Below are 20757 nucleotides of genomic sequence, written 5' to 3' on the forward strand. Positions count from 1 at the left end.
GATATACATTATTTTTGCTTTGTAGGGTTACCAAGGTGTTCCAAGTGTACCTCAAATCATGTTCCCGAGTGATTGTCCCCCTTGATTTTATCTCAAGTTGAGAAAAGTATTTTGGATTGGAGAAATTTTTAGGTATCGTTGCTAGAACGCGAAGAAATACTTTTGAAGAGATTTTTGTGATACTCTTCAAATTTGAACAAGGAGTAGTATTTTTATTTCTTTTGTTTATGAAAGTGGGAGACATATTATATACTCCCTCCGTCCCAGAGAAGTTGGCACAATTTCCTTTTTAGTTTGTCCCACAAAAGATGTCACATTTCCCTTTTTGGAAAAAGTTCTCTCTCACATGAATATAAAAATTATATTTTCTCTCTCCATTTAACACACAAAACAAAACTTCCTAAAATCCCGTGCCATTTTCAAAGTATGCCAACTTCTCTGGGACGGAGGGAGTACTAGTTACCGACTAAGTTTCATAAGGTTATACTTTTCGGTGATCTTCAAGTTATTCTATTTGAAAATACAATATTTTATTTTTAGATTTTGATTTTCTTATTTATAAAATTTCTTAATTTTTTACTTGATAATAATTGAAAACTAGTATAATTTGTTACTGCTAAATTATAGTCATAAATTTTATTTCTATAATTCTTTTGTATATATAAATATAAAACGAAGACAAATATTCTTGCCTATCAAATCCTAAAATATCACTACTATCAAACAATTATGACTTGAAAATTATGTAATAGTGTGATTACTTTTTTTTAGATAAAATATTATTATTATATTGAAGTATATTTTACGCCAATTCTAGGATATTAAAAGAGAGATACTGAAGTATCAAATTTATAATTTTTATATTATAAGGGAGATATTGTAGTATCAAATTCTAGGATATAGTCATTCCATATCTAATACTAGAATTGCTACTTTCCATGAATGAATTACCGGAGCCGTTAGTTTAGTATATTGGAGTTAAATATATGTGGCATTTTACTTCCATTTGTCACTAAATTAGTGGTGAGGTATACCACATAATCATGCCACTTGGTATAGAATAAGTATGGAATTTTTACTAGTGACAATGAGGTTTAAATAGTAATTGTGCATTAAATTTTATTTTTGAAGAAATTTATATTTTGTGTATATACTTTATTACCCTTAAATTAATTAGCTTATTAAATACACTTATTTAAGGAAATAGAACTAATCATGCATGTATAGTTTTATTTTGACAACGTGGGACCTACACATTTTGACGCATGATTTTTTGAATAGTATTTCTCATTTTTGTTACATTTATTTAAAGACATATTTTTTATAATTTTATTAAATTAATAGTATATTTTATTGATGAATAAAATGCGTATCAAATTAGACTTTATTGACTATGTGAGATAATGGAATAATTACTAAAAAATAATTAGCACAATGAAGTATTAAATTGTTTTTGTCTCATTTTAGTAAACTAATAATTAATCAAAATATTGATAAACTTATTGATGGTTACTTTACAATTAAATTGAAATAATCTTTAATATTGATAAATTTATTCTTTTTTGTTACGCTTTATTCACAATAATTTCTTTATAAAAATTAAAATTTACTATAGATGCAAAAAGTTTACTTGAATTCTTAATTCTTAACTTTTGGAACATTACATTGAAGCTCGATTAAAAAAAATCACATGTTCTAACTCATCTATTTAATATTGACTCAATTCACTATATTTTGTAACAAATTAGAGTATATAGTTACATATTCTCTCTTTTAAGTTCTTAATTCATGTAATATTTAATGTTCTAAAGATATATAGTTAATGATATATGATATATAGTTACATATTCTCTCTTTTAAGTTCTTAATTTGTGAAACTTTGTGTTGATCTCAATTAAAAAATAATTACATATTTTTAATTTATGTAATATTTAATATTCTAAAGATATATAGTTAATGTTTTCACTCTTTTTTTAAAAAATATTAGAGTTCTTGTATATTCACTATATTAACAACAAATTAAATTTTGATATATGATGGAGTAGTATAATTTATACTGATTGGGTTTGTGGTTTTGATTTTAATTATTTGTTCCAAAATTTTAATTTTTTTTTAAATTCTTAATTTGAGTGACAGAGTCTTACTAGTACTAGTCAATTAAAATAAAAAAATTATTTGATGTAACAAAGGCTATAGAAAATAACACAAAAATACGATCACACAAAAAATTACTTCATCATAATAACTATATTATTTTATTATAAAATTTGACAAAAAAAATGTTTTAATTTTTAGTAATTTTTATTTTTTTCATATATTAAAATAAGTGATTTCATTGTTGTATATTTTACTATATTAAAAAAAACAAGCTATAAAAGAATAGTAATTCTATATTAAGTTATCAAATTATTATATAATTAAATATAATATTTTAGTTATATGGTGTTTAAATTAATACTACTATGATGATAAATTATAATCTAAATTAATATTTTTGAAAATACGTTTTAATTAAATGGCAAAAGGATATATATACATGAATTTTTCTGAAATCCATTTATAACTTTTATGCATGATTCAAGTTTATCTCTGATTAATGAACATGCATTTAGATAAATGTATTTAATTTGATTTGATTTTCCTGAACTAGATATATATTCATTTAATATGATATTAGGGTAAATTAGTCACAATATAAAATATAGCTATGACAAAATGACATAGGGGTATTATGACTTGGAGACATTATGTCTCGACTTCACAAACATAAAAGTAAAGCGCCCGTCAACGCTGCCTAAAATAGTTTGAGAATAGACCCCTCAAGGGGGCTAGATATTTTGTGCTTATGTGAATTGAATAATGACCATAAATATAGCAAGAAATTGAATACATCAAGATGATTGGGGAGAAATAATAGTAATTGACTACTTAATTGTACGTAAAACTGAATATATTATTAATATTTTTTTTTAAGATTTCAGTCCCATCTTATTTAAAAAAAAAAAATTTGGTTTGATTGGTGGTAATATTTTGTGGGAGTTGTGTTTGTTAAAGTGTGCATGCATGTATAATGTATTTTAGGCTTAAAGTTAATTAATTATGTCGAAATCAGAGCTTTTTTAGTGTTTGTAGCGTTACTTAACTGATTAATCAGATCTATTCCTGAATTGATCAACCAAAAAGAAAGTCTTTTTGGAAGTTCCAAAATGTCAAAGGACCTAGATCCGCAGAACATACTACTAATTGTAAGTATTTTTATGATGGATAAGGTGTTCATAGAGTTTCATTTTTGGGTTTTCTCTAGCTAACACATGTGCTAAACTACTCATCCTCCTCCTCCTCCTATTAGCAGGTTCAAAACCTTATCGAAAGATGCATTCAACTTTACACGAGTGAGGGGAAACTGTTAATTATTTGTTTCACAAAGCAAAGATTGAAACCATCCTCACTAAAACTGGTAACTTTAGTGCTTTCTTCCAACTACCTTACTCACTATACTACTCCATTTATTTGAATTTACCTAATTTGCTTTTTCCAGTGTGGCAAAGACTCGAAGAGGGAAACCCCAAAAATTTTAAGGCCTATCATCTGAGGTTGGCTCTAAAGGCCCAGATAACAAGATTTAATGAGTTGCTCGAGAAACAGGTTGATCTAATGAGCCAGACAGGGAGATGACTCCCTTTGTCGACATCAACGAATGGATCTCAGATACATTCAAGTGAGTTTTTCCTTAATTTAGCCACCATATATATGGCTATCACATTAATTAGACTTTTATGTATGCATGCATTTGTTTCTTTGGATCAAAACAATAAATGTTATTGGTATGATTCATAAAACTGAATTATGTTTTCAAATTTGGGCAGTGCGCAACAACTTGGACTATCAAGCTCCACAACGAGCGGAAAACATGCACCAAGCTGATACAATATTGCCCGGTTATGGTGTGCTAGTTTAAGTCAACATATCCATGCCAGAAAACGTGTTATTAACTCAAAATTCCATCGGGCAAGGGATGAATGATGTGATGATCGAATCAGACGCTGAGAACAAACTCACGCCTATTTCACCTTTCACTAGTACTTGGGGTCCCATGGAGATGAGCTCATTCGGACAGATACCGCCCAACTTGAGTGTCTCAGATTTCATAAATTACTTTTCCAATGACACGGGTGGGCTCGATAGCTACTCTATGCAAGTTCCAGTCAACATGCCCGTGCTAGAAAATATGTTATTTACTAAAAATTCCATCTGGCAAGGAATGAATGATGTGATGATGGAATCAGAGTTAGAGGGTGGCTTTATGAACAATCTCATAAAAGCTGAAAACACAGTTGGAGAAGCTTCCATTTCAGTTTTTAATAGTGCCGGTGATCCCATGGAGATGAGCTCATTTGGACAGATATCGCACAACTTGAGTGGCACAGATTTGACAGCCTACTTTGCCAACGACACAGGTGCTTCATTTATCTTACCATATCAAGCGTTTTAAGTATTTATCTTGATTCGTACGGTTTTACTTGACTTGACCTGTTCAGATACACTCGAGAACTACTCTTTATTGCCATGTTTGGACACACACGTGAACTTGGACTCCCACAGCAATATCACAAGTCAACAACAAGGTACTGTAATTTTCTATATTGTTCCTTTGTTGCTTGAAATTGGCGATCTCTGTTGATGTTTTAAAGCAATCACTCGATGGGAAGATTGAACACCATATCAGAGGGCTTAAGTTACGATGAGCGACTGAATGTAATGCGAGGAGCAGAAGTTTACATGTTGCTTGGTGCTGTAGTGATATATTTATAGACATTAGAATCATTCAAAATTTTATAGCAGTACTAATTATTAGCAGTAGATGAACTGGAAGTGGAAACTGATCAATTTATATTCTCATTTCAATTGCTCAATACATAAGCAACAAGTAACATAAATATTATTTACATTATAAACAATATATTGCAGCAATGGCATAGTTACTTTGTTACTCTCCCATTTTTTAATTAAATTTAATTTAATCTCTTCTATTTTTTTTATAAATACACAGTTAATAACAAGATGCATTCTTTGTCATGTTTCATTGTAAATGCAGTAGTTTTTCTAACATGTGGTCCAAACCGAGAATACAATTGAAATGAAATCGAGCACTTATATGCAATTACGGAAAAATAAGAAATACACAAAAATATTAGTTACTCATCTCTATTAGATCTCCAATGAAAATATAACTTTCCCTAAAATTAAACCAAATATGCAAATTTAATAATTTAGTTTTTTTTTCTGCATTTGAGATTTAAGTTTTAATATTCCATTTAACTGCTTTGATAAATTAACTTCCCTATGCTATGCTAAGATAGAAATTTTGTCTTACTTTCTGAATAGGTGGTTGCAAAAAACTATTTACTCCCTCTGCAAATATTTAACATTCTAATATTTTTCTTAATATTTTTAGTACGTACACATAAATAATTTACGAGAAATCATATTTCTCAATTCTTTGTTTCCTGTTTTTACTTCATTGTCAATTCTTTGTCAATGTAAAATTATAAACTCATTAAGAAGTCTTTTGAAAAAAAAGTACTAAGATGCACAAATATATTGTTTAAATTATACAAAAAAATATGATGCCTTTCCATAACTAATTAAAATTTTATGAAATTATTAAACAGAACCTTTTAATATTATGAAAGCATGTACTTTGTTCCTTTTAATAAATAAGATAGATATGTATAAATAATCATCAATCCATTATATGGAAAAATAGTAATTAAATTTCTAGGTACTAATTTGATACATAGGAGTATTACTTATAAAAAGTTAATTTGAGTGATTTTTTGAAATATTAAAACTACTTTGTTAATTTTGTATAGTTTTTAATACATAGGAGTATTTAACAAAATAGATAAAATTGTTATACTATTAACAAATCAAAAGTTGGGTCTCACAAGGAGAATCTTTCATTTTCATGTCTTCTTCCCTCTTCTCCTAACCTGTGTAACTCCATTTTCACTGTATGCAACTCAATTTTTTAAATTCTTCTTTTCAAATATTGAAACAACTCCTCTGTCTATAAACTTTTCGGTCTCACGCACATATGACCACCAAGAATTGTGACTGCTCACTTTCCCGCTCCGACGCAACGTGGAGTCGGCGGCAACTTCAGAGGCCGGAACTAATGGAGTTCCCCATGCCTTAGTTAGCCTCAGGTGGGTCGGCCGACCCACCTGGATCCGATGTACTTTGTTCCTTTTAATAAATAAGATAGATATGTATAAATAATCATCAATCCATTATATGGAAAAATAGTAATTAAATTTCTAGGTACTAATTTGATACATAGGAGTATTACTTATAAAAAGTTAATTTGAGTGATTTTTTGAAATATTAAAACTACTTTGTTAATTTTGTATAGTTTTTAATACATAGGAGTATTTAACAAAATAGATAAAATTGTTATACTATTAACAAATCAAAAGTTGGGTCTCACAAGGAGAATCTTTCATTTTCATGTCTTCTTCCCTCTTCTCCTAACCTGTGTAACTCCATTTTCACTGTATGCAACTCAATTTTTTAAATTCTTCTTTTCAAATATTGAAACAACTCCTCTGTCTATAAACTTTTCGGTCTCACGCACATATGACCACCAAGAATTGTGACTGCTCACTTTCCCGCTCCGACGCAACGTGGAGTCGGCGGCAACTTCAGAGGCCGGAACTAATGGAGTTCCCCATGCCTTAGTTAGCCTCAGGTGGGTCGGCCGACCCACCTGGATCCGCCGCTGCTGCTATGCCCCAACGCGGCACCATTTCACAATCCTTTTCTCCTTTAGTTCCATTTTGAAAAAAAAATTTTGGTGAAAAAGAATGGGCAGAGCCAGAGTGTCCATAATAGGGAGGCTGCGGCGGCGCCGCGACTCCCTATTGCTGTGGATGAGGACAGGCGCGGCGGTTGGGGGTGGACAGCCATGAGCCACATACGCGGCGAGGCAGCGGCGGTGGGACCGGGGCCGCGGCATTGACCGCCACACCCTATTGCACGGTGCCGCGAGCAGCGGCAGCGCCGAAAACAATTTTTTGGTTTTTTTTATATTTTTTGTATTTATTTCTATAAATTAACCCATTCCTCTCATTATTTTCACACCATTCCAATCTCTACTCTTTTAAAATTTTCTCTATTCCACATTCAAAAGTGGATATCGACGATTATCAATAATTGATCGATAAGGCGTTTGATGCGGTGGTTGAAGAGGTGCAGTTTGTAGCTGAGGAGGAAGGGGAGCGGGATGCGGCGGCGGTGATCTCTCATTCCATCCATCATTGGCAGACAATCCGGCATGACCATATCGGGGCTAACCAGCGACTGATGGATGACTACTTTGGCAATAACCCTCATTATCCGCCAAAGATTTTCCATCGGCGTTTCAGAATGTCGCAATGCTCTTCATCCTTATAGCGACGTCATTGGTGGGGCGGTACAGGTGAAGAGGTTGGCAGCGGAAGCGCAAGCATAAATCGATTACATAATAATGTTGATCTATTTACCAGATTATTTAGAAAAATTCTATTCGCGTAATTATCACATGTATCATGCCCATAACTCAAATAAATCATGCTTTAAATTAATCAAAACCTAAATCATGCTTTTCTACGGTTTAGCTATTATACCTTGATGATTCTCTAAAGAATCGAAGATAGCTAGCGCCTTCTCCACGTGAAGATTTTTAGTACAAAACCACGGATCTTCTGTCTGGTTCCCGGACTGTAAACTGATTTCAGGGTGGGCTGATCTCACCAAGTATACTAGGACTTAAATAAAGAAGACGGAAATCCTTTCCCACGAAGGAGAAAAATCGTCCCTCTTCAATGTAGAGAGGGGGACGAAATTTTTTAATAAAAACAAGTGTATTTTCTGTCTCCTTTATTCTTCTATTTATATTAAGTCACATATTGGGCCCAGACAAGGATCTATGGAAGGTTTTGGATATGAGCTCCTCCAATTAGCTTTTTACTAATTAAAATTAAACCCAATTTAATATAAGCTTATAATTGGAATATTACGAGCAGCCACTACAGAAGTAATATAGCACTCCCCATCCAAATCCAAAATTATAAGTACTTCGGGTTTCCATTGCTTGGTATTTATTTCCCGCGCTTAAGATAGAAACATCCATTAATTAATTAATGTCTGCTATGGACTTAATTAATTAATATCTTATTTATTCCAAGAGTGGACTCAACAAGAAATTTTTATTTATTATTCATAGAGTAATCAAACTCCAACTAGATAGGTGATAAGGCTAATTTCATGCATCGGTTATGCGGTGAAAAACACTATATTTTACTGGGTCTAACACAGTTTTTAAGCCAGGTGTGTGAAGGAATCGCTAGATCTAGGAAGAGCCGGAGGAAATGGACTAGCGAAGGAAAATAAAGGAAAGTGAGCAGAATTGAAGAGAAAGAAATGGCTAGACGAAGGAAGTCAATAGCTGAGGGCAACAAAGACTATTCATACCTCGCTGGACCCACTTCAACGCCTATAAATAAAGGAGCATGCAACACACGCCTGAGAGAAGATTTTGCTCTGAGCTCACACACACACACACACACACTTGGAAAATATGGGAATTCTGGGATAGTAGTAGGTTTCTAGGGGTTCACTTCAGAGAAAATCAGTCGTAACACCGTCCTTGCGAAGGGCGAAGATACAATCTATTTACATTCTGTTTTTGCACTTTAATTCCGTCGAACTTCACGTTTTGGAAGTCGATTTGGTTGTTGCTACTTACCGATTTATCTATGCATTTAGTTTCTGTCATGATGGTGTTTATCTTGTGTTGATCTACGTTGATTCTGTGTTGTTTGAAGTTTTATTTCGACAGTTACATGTTAATCTCTGTTTTGGACAATTCTGTGCTTGATCTGGGGAGTACGGCTGTGGATCTGTGTTGTTGTTGTTGATCGGAGGCTGTTTGTTGAATCTGAAGCTATGGATTTACTTTTGGTCGGAGTTTGTGTCAAATGCTTGGATCCGGAGTGGATTTAGCATCCGAGGTTGGATCTGAACAGGGGAATCAAGTTGTGCATGAATTTCGGACTCTTTTGCTCTCTTTGCAGTTTACTCCGTCTAGTAGCCATAGATCTGTTTAGTTTTTTTAATTGTTCTTCGTTAAATTGCTTAAATCCAGTCTGCTTTGTTTTCCGATTACGTTTCATCTTTGTTTCTACTGAGTTTTTATGCAATTTGATTTGAAGAATGTCTCTGTTAGTTAATACTTTAGTTAGTTGTTTTCCAGCTTTTCGTCCGTACTCTACTTTTTCAGCAAATGGTCCCCACCGTCAGTTTATTTCCCAGGTCTAGGTAATTTAGAATAGTTTCTTAGATCTAGTGATTGTCTTGTTTTCCAGTTTACATGCAAGATTTCTGTTCTGCCTAGATCTAGCTGTTAGCGTAGCAGATTTCAATTCCAAGTTTAGTTTAATTTCCTCAACCCAAAAATGTGTGGCAGCAGCCAGCAGCCTACCCAAAAATAGCCCCGAATCCTTGAGCATGTTAATTACGCATCCATCTCTGTGGGATCGATCCCTACTTCCCTGTGCTAATTTTAGTATACGTGGTTGAGGGTTTTTGAAGAGGTATTCTGTTTCTGTGTGTCCGACGACCGAGATCTACCGAGATCCGCGAGTTCCTAGACCCTGTGATCTAGTGACTTTGCTGGACCTAGGAGGCTTGTTATTTCTTACTGTGCACACAGTCTAAACACACCAAGCTTCAATAGGTTCCGAATAATAAAACCTTATTTCAAGCTCCTCTTGAGGATGTTATCAAACGAGACTCACCTCGCGCACGATTCAACATAATAGCAATCCTAGCACCGCTAGATATTAATCACCACTACCCAATATACCAGGCTTATTGGGTTGCGAAAAACCCGTACCATTTGGTAAGTCAAAGTAGTGCATAATCAATACCGTATGCTCAATGCTAACGTACATTGATTAAGAAACAATAATTTACAAGACCTCGTCTTTCAGTAGATAGCATAAAGACTGTCTCGCTGTTAGATCCATTCAGTGCTATACCATACCAACGTCATCTTATTTCAGTAAGGCTTAGAAATAATCGGACTGACATTGCAACCTTTCACGATAGGTAGTCTAAGCCTATCTAGGTTGTGAAATTCTTCTTTTTCTTTGTTCAGAACTGACCGTATTACCTTAAAGTGAACGATGCCCACAACCGGTCTACTAAAACAAAGACTTAGACTTTGTTAAGTTACTTATACATTTAAACATGTAATAAACATCCATTAAATGTAAAACATAACAACATTATGACAAAAATAATTTGTTTATTCCTTTGGAAAATAAAATAAGAGTTTTAACAGTATTCAATCACTCGAAAGGTGATTTCTAGTATACAAACTCTAACAATCTCCCACTTATACTCAAAACAGCTTTCGATTATACAAAAAAATGTGCACTACGTCTAATTATCCCACTTATACTGAAAGCGAGTTGAGGTCTCGAGCGAGTCGAACTCCCATTCCTTCAACATGGCGCTCAAACGGTTTCACCGCCAATGCCTTTGTAAAGGGATCTGCCAGGTTGTTCTTTGACGTAATCTTGACCACTTGTATGTCTCCTCTCTGCACTATATCTCTGATGATATGATACTTCCTCTCTATGTGTTTGCTCGCTTTGTGAGCTCTTGGTTCCTTCGAATTCACCACAGCACCAGAATTGTCACAATAAATGGTGATGCTCTTGGGCAAATTCGTAACCACGCCTAAGTCCATAAGAAAGTTCTTGAGCCATATAACCTCCTTTGCAGCCTCCGAAGCGGCCACATATTCGGTTTCCATGGTAGAGTCTGCAAAGCATTTCTGCTTTACACTCTTCCATATTACGGCTCCACCTCCTAAGGTAAACACATAACCAGAAGTAGATTTCCTCGAGTCTTGATCAGTTTGTAAGTCCGAATCAGTATATCCCAAAGGACGAGCTCGCCTGCTTTGTAAACTAGAAGATAGTCCTTAGTCTGTTTAAGGTACTTGAATATGTTCTTTTTTACTGCAGTCCAATGTCCTTGGCCCGGATTTGACTGATATCTTGCTACCATGCCAACAGCAAAGCAAATATCAGGCCTTGTACAAAGCATAGCATACATGAGACTACCAACTGCCGAAGCGTATGGTATCCTTCTCATCTCTGCTATCTCAGATGCGGTCTTAGGACACATCTCTTGAGATAAATGGATGTCATGTCTAAAAGGTAAGAAACCTTTCTTGGCATCTTGCATGCTAAAGTGACTAAGTACAATGTCGATGTAAGGTTCTTGAGATAAGCACAACATCCGTTTCTCACGGTCCCGTACAACCTTGATACCTAGAATGTGTCCTGCGTCTCCCATATCCTTCATCTCGAACTGGTTTGACAACCACGTTCGTACTAATGACAACATCTTTTTATTGTTTCCAATTAGAAGAATGTCATCTACATATAAAACTAAGAACACCACATTCTCCTTCTCTACCTTCTTGTACACGCAGCTCTCGTTAGGGCATTTTTTGAATCCAAACTTGTGAACAGTTTGATCGAAGCACTGATTCCATGATCTAGATGCTTGATTGAGACCATAAATGGCCTTCTTAAGCTTCCAAACCATGTGCTCTTTGCCCTTGACGGCATAACCCTCGGGTTGTTCCATGTAGATGGTCTCCTCAAGACTACCGTTCAAGAACGCAGTCTTAACGTCCATCTGCCACACATCCCAATCCATGTAAGCTGCTATAGACAATAGAATCCGGATCGATTTGAGCATGGCCACTGGGGAGAAGGTCTCATCGTAATCGACACCTTCCTTTTGTGTGTACCCCTTAGCCACTAGTCTTGCCTTAAAGACTTTAACTCGTCCACCGGGTCCACGTTTACCTTTGTATATCCACTTGCTCCCAATGGCAGTACAGCCTTTGGGTAGGACAGATAAATCGTAGACATCTTTGTCTATCATAGATGTAGTTCCGAATACATTGCACTTACCCACTGGCAATGATCGACATCCACCTGCGCCTCTGCAAAATTCCAAGGATCTAGTACATTGTTGTCCGAGGAGTGATCCATAGATTCTTCCAAACCAATGTACCTTTCGGGCTCATGAGAGACCCTCCCACTGGGCGCGGCACTACAACATTAGGTGTAGAATTTGAAGGTTCGGGAATTGGTTGTACAATAGGTATTTGTTATTGGTAAATGGAACTTGTCACTGAAGTGAGCTCTTCTAGAGCCACCTCACTGCTGGGTTTATGATTAATAACAAATTGTTAGGTTTGGTATACTGAAAAGCATATTTCGAGCAAGTTTCGCTCGAATAGAATATTGCTTGTATACGTAAAACTCTATAATCCACTTTTAACCCGATTCAGTATTATTCGAGCTGTTTCGCACGAATAGAATCAGTATATTATTACATTGTGTTTGCTTGTGCATTTATAAGATGTTTTATAAACATTTAAATGTATAAGAAGCAAACAAAGTCTAAGTCTTTTGCTTAGTAGACCGGTTGTGGGCGTCGTCCACTTTAAGGTAACACAGTCGGTTCTATGCAATGCTTTGCAAAAGAAAAAGAAGAATTTCACAACCCAGATAGGCTTAGACTACCTATCGTGAAAGGTTGCAATGTCAGTCCGATTATTTCTAAGCCTTACTGAAATAAGATGACGTTGGTGTGGTATAGCACTGAATGGATCTAACAGCAAGACGTGTCTTTATGCTATCTACTGAAAGACTAGGTCTTGATAAATAACTATTTCTTAATCTACATACGTTAGCATTGAGCATACGGTATTGATTATGCACTACTTTGACTTATCAAATGGTGCGGGTTTTTCGCAACCCAATAATCATGATATATTGGGTAGTGGTGATTAATATCTAGCGGTGCTAGGATTGCTATTATGTTGAATCGTGCGCGAGGTGAGTCTCGTTTGATAATGTCCTCAAGAGGAGCTCGAACAAGGTTTTATTATTCGGAAAACTGGCCAGTTGGAGTTTTATTACTCTATGAATAATAAATAAGTGTTTCTTGCTAAGTCCACTCTTGGAATTAATAAGATGTTAATTAATTAAGTCCATAGCAGACTTCAATTAATTAATGGACATTTATATCTTAAGCGCGGGAAATAAATAATATAAATAATGGAAACCCGGATTACTTGTAATTTCGGATTTGGATGGGGAGTGCAATATTACTTCTGTAGTGGCTGCTCGTAATATTCCAATATAAGCTTATATTAAATTGTGGGTTCAATTTAATTAGTAAAAAGCTAATTGGGCGAGCCCATATCCAAAACCTTCCATAGATCCCTGTCTGGGCCCAAAAGGAACTTAATATAAATAGGAGAATAAAGGAGACAGAAGGATCACAATTTTTATTCTCAAAATTTTCGAAAATTTCGAACTCTCCAGCTGTGGAGGATTTCGAATTCTTCACCTATTCCCAAAAGCATTTCTTCTGTCTTCTTTATTCGAGTCCTAGTATTTTGATAAGATCAGCCCACCCTGATATCGAGATACAGTTCGGGAACCAGAGAGAAGATCCGTGGTTTAGTATTGAAGATCATCACGTGGAGAAAGGCGCGAGCAATCGACGATTCTTTGGAGAATCAAATCGGTAACCTAAACTGTAGAAATCATGTTTAGGATTTATATTTTCTAAGCATGAATTATTTGCGTTCTAGCATGCAATTATCTGTTTAACATGTGAATTGATTAATCGCATAATCGGTCAAATAGATCCGTATCTGATTATTTGTTTTGTACAAGTCTTCCGCTGTGCAAGGGGCACCAAACCCCAACAAAGTCTTCCTCTAAGAATGTCGCGTGAGTGCTCACTATGACTTTCTTGTCTCGGAGACTATATAATTCATAAGCTTTCGAACCTTTGGGGTAACCTATAAACAAACATACCTCTCCTTGAGTCCAGCTTAGTTGGATCCTTTTCCAAAACGTGAGCTGGACACCCCCATATCTTGAGATGTTCTAGATTGGGCTTGCGCCCATTCCACAACTCATATGGAGTGGCAGGAACAGATTTTGACGGTAAATTGTCTAAAATATGGCTCGCGGAAAGCAAGGCATGTCCCCAAAACGAAATAGGCAGTCGTGCATAACTCATCATCGATCGAACCATGTTTAACAAGGTTATGTTCCTTCTTTCAGCTACGCCATTCTGCTGGGGTGTGCCCGGCGCAGTCAGTTGGGATTCAATTCCCTCTACTGATAAGTAGTCCAAAAACTCGGCACTAAGGTATTCGCCTCCGCGATCAGATCGCAGGCTTTTGATAAGTTTTCCATGACGCGTTTCCGCATAAGCCTTAAACTCTTTGAACTTGTCAAAAGATTCAGACTTAAAGCGCGTTAAATAAACACATCCAACTTTCGAGTAATCATCAATAAAGGTGATGAAATAGCGAAACCGCCTCTTGCCTCGGTTGACATTGGTCCACACACATTAGTATGAATGAGTTCTAGTACTTCCTTGGCCCTATTACCTTTCACCCTAAAAGGTCTCTTAGTCATCTTGCCTTCCAAGCAGGATTCACAAGTAGGAAACGTCTCAGTGTCTAGACCTTTAACAAGGTCTTGGTCCACTAGAGTTTGAATCCTTCTTTGGTTGGCATGACCAAGTTTAAGGTGCCATAAGTACGTTTCGTTCATTGAACTTGAAGGTTCATTTCTTTTCTTTGAAATTTTCGATGCATTATTGAGTTCTAATTTGCGATTATTAAATTGTGTAGATAGTAACTTGGGACTCGGCATCAATGATGCCTCCCAAAACCTCAATTTGATTGAAGTGGCTCATCATCTCGAGGACATGGTCCCGCACAGATGAACCCTCCTTCATAGTCTTGCACATGATACTACGAAAGACTTGAGACTTAGCCGTTCGATTATAAGTACCAAAGAGATTTGTGAGATTTTGCATAATATCGGCGGCAGTCGCCATGGCGGCATGCTGATGTCTAAGCACTGTTGACATGGAGGCCAACATTTAAACTTAGCCATATCATTCTCCTTATGCCACCGTCTATGCGCATCTCTCACTGCCTGCGCGGCATTAGCCGCTGGCACTGGAGGCCGTGGAGTAGTGAGCACGAACTTGTACACATCAGCCGTGAGAACGATGTCCAATTTTTTTTACATTCTATGTAATTTTGGCCCTCAAGTTTGTTTTCTTTAAGAGTTGCGGAAAGAGGATTGAGTGACATGTTGACGATTTAGTTTGCACTGCAAAACAAAATATTTACTATTTGTCATAAACTTATGTGATGAAATTGAGAAGATTAACCATAAAACTTTTCAAATTCTCACAATTGTAAAATAAAAATTTGCACCCTCAAGCAGAGGTCAATACGCATTAAAATTTTAACATTTTTACCAGTCACAACACCGACGAATAGTCCTGAGACCGCAACACGACATGGCCGCCAAATGTTGCCTAAGCACGACCATCAGGTTTAGCATTAAAAAATCTTGTTTCTACAACACACTCCCATAACAATGCTCATGCGTTGATAACAAGACCAAACTATCTCGTAAATTCTGTTTGAACTTTTGAAACTTGTAATTTCTTAGGATTATTGTCCCAACAGCATGGGTGGCGATAATATTGGAAACTGCTTTCTAGTCCATACTATTTACATTTGAGAAGTCCACCTATATGAACTCGCTATTTCTTATGATTATTGTCCCCACATCATGGGTGGCGATAAGATTCAGAAATTAGCTTCATAAGTTGTGGACCAATCGATGGAGACCATATACAAACTTAGTTCGTAATTATCGCTTAGATATTTGAGATATGGTTTTTCATAATTATCCTTAGCCTTAGTGCAGATTTAAAGGCTTAATTAAATTCTGTTGGTATTTAATTGACTGGATATTTAAATCTTTTATAATCTTTTAGAACATCTTATTGAAGGATAATATATTAATTACTAAAGTTTAATCCATATTCATGTCTTCTATAAGATTTATCTAAAATAATTAATTATTTATATCTTGGATTGGCATGAATAAATAAACTTAAATTAATTCCTTATTAAGATTGGGAAGAGAATAATATTTTATTATTTAATGCAATCCTACATATCTATCCTTATTAGGATTCTAGATATATAATATAATTAGGAAACTATTAAATAATTCTTGTCCATATCATCAAGGAATAAAATATATCCATAGATATGGTCAATAATCTAAATATTCCTTAAATCTAGGGAAATCTTCTCAAAATATTTTATTTCTATTAAATAATAATATTTTAATGATATCTTTTAATATAGGAATCAAATAATCATTAAAATAATATTTCATCGATATCTCGTCGATCGTGGTTGACACGAATCGACAACGACGAAGATCTACCGGCGATAATCTCGCTGGAATGGCGATTTCGCCGACCAGCTGCTGCCGGCAGCCCGCGCAACGCGCGGCTGCTTCTGCCGCGCTACTCCGGACGAAGTGCCGCGACTTCCCTCCGTCGACGTCACCCATCGCGCGACGTCTGCCGCGCTACTCCGGACGATCATCCATCTCTAGCGACGAGCTCTCGGAATCCAGCAGCCATCGCACAAGGCGTCGCCGCTCCGGATTTCGCGTCGCACGGTCTGGACGCAACTAGGGTTAGGTTTAGGCTTGGGTTAGGGTTTCTAGGCGGTAGAACCGCCGCTGCTCTCGGACGAGCAGCAGCTTCCGTCAACCACCGCCACCGTCGACTGCCGTGTGTTCTGAGGAGAGGGGCTCTGCGGTCTTGCCGGCGGCGTGGACGAGCCCTTGCTCGCATTCACGTCGCCGCATGATCGCACTTTAACTCCCGCTCAATCGGCGCGATTCCTTGGAGTTCGCCGGTACCGGTGGTCATGCCGGCGGCGCGCACGAGTCCACCCTCGTCCGTGCGTCGCCGGTCGATCACCATCCGTACTTCCAAATATTTGAGTTCTTTGTTTCGATTGTTCTTGAGTTCATCATGCATAATAATTAAACAATCAAAAAAGAACATGCTTCGAAAAAAAAATGCATGCATACATTAATTTCACGAAATTTAAATCCAAATAATCAGAGCCAAAGACTGGCTCTGATACCAATTGAAGGGGTTGGCAGCGGAAGCGCAAGCATAAATCGATTACATAATAATCCTTATCTATTTAGCAGATTATTTAGACAAATTTTATTCGCGTAATTATCACATGTATCATGCCCATAACTCAAATAAATCATGCTTTAAATTAATCAAAACCTAAAACATGTTTTTCTACGGTTTAGCTATTATACCTTGATGATTCTCTAAAGAATCGAAGATAGCTAGCGCCTTCTCCACGTGAAGATTTTTAGTACAAAACCACGGATCTTCTTTCTGGTTCCCGGACTGTAAACTGATATCAGGGTGGGCTGATCTCACTAGTTTACTAGGACTTAAATAAAGAAGACGGAAATCCTTTCCCAAAAAGGAGAAAAATCGTCCCTCTTCAATGTGGAGAGGGGGATGAAATTTTTTAATAAAAACAAGTGTATTTTCTGTTTCATTTATTCTCCTATTTATATTAAGTCACATATTGGGCTCAGACAGGGATCTATGAAAGGTTTTGGATATGGGCTCCTCCAATTAGCTTTTTACTAATTAAATTAAACCTAATTTAATATAAGCTTATAATTGGAATATTACGAGCAACCACTACAGAAGTAATATTGAACTCCCCATTCAAATCCGAAATTATAAGTACTTCGGGTTTCCATTGCTTGGTATTTATTTCCCGCGCTTAAGATAGAAACATCCATTAATTAATTAATATCTGCTATGGACTTAATTAATTAATATCTTATTTATTCCAAGAGTGGACTCAGCAAGAAATTCTTATTTATTATTCATAGAGTAATCAAACTCCAACTAGCTAGGTTCCGAATAACAAAACCTTATTTCAAGCTCCTCTTGAGGATATTATCAAACGAGACTCACCTCGCGCACGATTCAACATAATAGCAATCCTAGCACCGCTAGATATTAATCCCCACTACCCAATATACCAGGCTTATTGGGTTGTGAAAAACCCGCACCATTTGGTAAGTCAAAGTAGTGCATAATCAATACCGTATGCTCAATGCTAACGTACATTGATTAAGAAACAATAATTTACAAGACTTCGTCTTTCAGTAGATAGCATAAAGACTGTCTCGCTGTTAGATGCATTCAGTGCTATACCACACCAACGTCATCTTATTTCAGTAAGGCTTAAAAATTGTCACACCCCAATCCTTTCTGATGTATAAACTTATAATAAATAAATTCAAATTTCAAGTAAATAAAACACACATTATATAATTTCAAAATCCAACATTTATCAAGTACATATTTCAAAACATTCTAAACTGCAGTGGGACCCTCTCACCACTCTATATACTTTACAATTATCTACATGCAAAAATGATGAGGAGGAAAAGGTTGCCAAAATATGTCAGCCGCCGACCCTTATAATAACTGTAACTCACATCAACCCACGCATCATTGATATCTTATTCCTGAAAAATATTAGTGGTTTATATGAGCCACAACTCAGTGTATACAAACCTTACCTTTAATTTCACACACAAATATCAACCATATTCTTTGATCAATCTATATAACAATAATTAAAAATAATTCCATATACATATGCATATGCCACTTTGTTCAGTTTATTATTCTGTGACATATCCAGCCTGACATCTGCCCGGGATTCCATTGTATCTGACCCGAAGGTCTCATTGCCATTGTACATATATATATGACCCGAAGGTCCATTGTCATTTATATCTGACCCGTAGGTCTCATTGCCATTGTATACATATATATGACCCGAAGGTCCATTGCCATTGTATATATGACCCGTAGGTCCATTGCCATTGTATATGACCCGTAGGTCCATTGCCATTGATATCAGACCCAGGGCATGAATGTCACAGATCCTCTTTGATAAGGCTAATTTCATGCATCGGTAATGTGCGAAAAATGTTATAATTTGCTGGGTCTAACACGTTTCCTAAGCCAGGTGTGTGAAGAAAATCGCTAGATCAAGGAAGTACTGAAGGAGATGGTCTAGCGAAGGAAAGGAACGAAATGAGCAGGATTTACAAGGAAAATTGGCGTGACATAGGAGTCTACAGCTGAGGGCAACAAAGTCTTATCTATACCTCGCTGGGCCCACTCAAACGCCTATATATATAGAAGAGCATGCAACGCAAAAGTGGAGATAGTTTTTTTTCACTCTTCTTAGCTCACACACTTTACACACACTTGGGAATGGATCTGGGGTGTGTTAGAGTTTGTATACTAGAAATCACGTTTCGAGTGATTGAATACTGTAAAACTCTTATTTTATTTTCTAAGGAATAAAACAGATTATTTTTGTCATAATGTTGTTATGTTTTACATTTAATGGATGTTAATGCATGTTTAAATGTATAAGTTAACCTAACAAAGTCTAAGTCTTAGTTTTAGTAGACCGGTTGTGGGTGTCGTCCACTTTAAGGTAACACGGTCAGTTCTAAACAAAGAAAAAGATGAATTTCACAACCTAGATGGAATTTGACTATCCATCGAGAAAGGTTGCAATGTTAGTCCGCATATTTCTAAGCCTTACTGAAATAAGATGACATTGGTGTGGTATAGCACTGAACGGATCTAACAGCAAGACTTGCCTTGGGCTATCTACTGAAAGGCGAGGTCTTGATAATATTTGTTTCTTAATCAATGTAGGTTAGCATTGAGCATACGGTATTGATTATGCACTACTTTGACTTATCAAATGGTGCGGGTTTTTCGTAACCCAATTATCCTGATATATTGGGTAGTGGTGATCAATATCTAGCGGTGCTAGGATTGCTATTATGTTGAATCGTGCACGAGGAGAGTCTCGTTTGATAATGTCCTCAAGAGGAGCGCGAAACAAGGTTTTATTATTCGGAACCTAGCTAGTTGGAGTTTGATTACTCTATGAATAATAAATAAGTGTTTCATGCTAAGTCCACTCTTGGAATTAATAAGAAGTTAATTAATTACGTCAGTAGCAGACATTAATTAATTAATGGACATTTTAATCTTAAGCACGGGAAATGAAAGTTAAACGGAAATCCGGATTACTTGTAATTTCGGATTTGGATGGGGAGAGTTCAATATTACTTCTGTAGTGGCTGCTCGTAATATTCCGCGCTTTCTTATTTTGTTTCTTTACTGAATTTTTCGCCTCCTACAAGGTTATCATGTCATGGTAATTTATGCATAAAATTATTTGTCACGCCCAAAAATTGCAGTGGTTCTTTTTAGCAGTGATCCAGGAATTTTCATTTTAGGTATAATAAATAATTATAGTGATTCGAAGCTTTAAAATCTAACCAATTCTTTTATTTGTTTTATGTAACACCCCGAGTTTTCGTGCACTAGTTTTGGATTATATAAAAAAAAATTGGACGAAGAGAGAATTGGAATTAAAGTGCAAGGAATTTCAAATTTTATCAACTACAATTGTAGAAAGAAGAAATGCCAATTAAACAAATAGAATGCTCTACACCTAGAGGCGGACCTACGTTTGTGTGTGGGGGATCCTTGGAACCCCCAACAATCTGAAGTTTATTATATTATACATATGCATACCATGGAGAATAAACTAACTCTTTAGCTCAGTTGGTTGCTTGAATGGTCTTGGATCCAGTTGGCTTAGGATCG

Source organism: Salvia hispanica, chromosome 2 (assembly GCF_023119035.1).
Source record: "Salvia hispanica cultivar TCC Black 2014 chromosome 2, UniMelb_Shisp_WGS_1.0, whole genome shotgun sequence".
NCBI classification, from domain to species: domain Eukaryota; kingdom Viridiplantae; phylum Streptophyta; class Magnoliopsida; order Lamiales; family Lamiaceae; genus Salvia; species Salvia hispanica.